The following is a 1,082-nucleotide window of genomic DNA, read 5'->3' on the forward strand; positions in this document are numbered from 1 at the left end:
CTGTTTTAATGGATCTCAAAATTCTGTGACAGATTTTTGGTCAAGTTGTTTCCATTAAAAAGTACTGATTTTAAAAACTAATAACTTAAAACTGCCATACACACACACACACACACACACACACACACACACATACAAAATGTTCCACAAAACATTCTCCTTTCCTTCTGAAGGTTTTACAATGCATTGTTATCACTAACTAGTCTTTTACTATTAAACTTAAATGGCTAATTGACACAAACAGTTCTGAGACCGTTCTTCCACCACTCATTAAGACTGGGGTGGCAGGTATTGGGGATAATATTCATTTAGCCTTCTTAGCTTTCTGGGCAGACTTGGTGACCTTGCCAGCTCCAGCTGCCTTCTTGTCCACTGCTTTGATGACACCCACAGCAACTGTGTCTCTCATGTCATGAACAGCAAAATGGCCCAGAGGAGGATAGTCAGAGAAGCTATCAACACATATAGGCTTGCCAGGAACCATATCAACGATGGCAACATCATCAGATTTCAAGAACTTAGGACCATCTTCCAGCTTTTTTCCAGAACTACAATCTATCTTCTCCTCAGCTCAGCAAACTTGCAAGCAATATAAGCTGTGTGACAATCCAGCACAGGTGCATATCCAGCACTGATTTGGCCTGGATGGTTCAGGATAATCACCTGAGGCATGAAGCCAACTGCTTCCATTGGTGGGTCATTTTTCCTGTCACCAGCCACATTGCCACAACGAACATCTTTAACAGATACGTTCTTGACATTGAAGCCCACATTGTCCCCAGGAAGAGCCTCACTCAAAGCTTCATGGCACATTTCAACAGACTTTACTTCAGTTGTTACACTGACTGAAGCAAAAATGACCAGCATGCCAGGTGTTTAAACCATTTGTAATTGAGATTTCAGTTTCATGTATGATCAGATGAATTCAAAAAATAGTAGTTTAATAAAATTGAACAATTTATGACTACTGGTATTTCAGAAGCTAAGTATTAAACACAAATGTACATCATGAATTTTCAAGAATAAAGCACATCTAGCTTGGGATAATATTAGGTTACTGGGTTTTCTAGGCCAGTGGAAAT

At 39.6% G+C, this 1,082-nt stretch overlaps 1 pseudogene; it reads right to left on the bottom strand.

Annotated features, from left to right (window-relative positions):
- Positions 1-229: 229 nt before the first annotated feature.
- On the bottom strand, positions 230-876 carry LOC111139387 (annotated as a pseudogene).
- Positions 877-1,082: the final 206 nt, after the last annotated feature.

This window comes from Enhydra lutris, unplaced genomic scaffold, assembly GCF_002288905.1.
Source record: "Enhydra lutris kenyoni isolate GAN:26980312 unplaced genomic scaffold, ASM228890v2 scaffoldscaffold104, whole genome shotgun sequence".
In the NCBI taxonomy this organism is placed as follows: domain Eukaryota; kingdom Metazoa; phylum Chordata; class Mammalia; order Carnivora; family Mustelidae; genus Enhydra; species Enhydra lutris.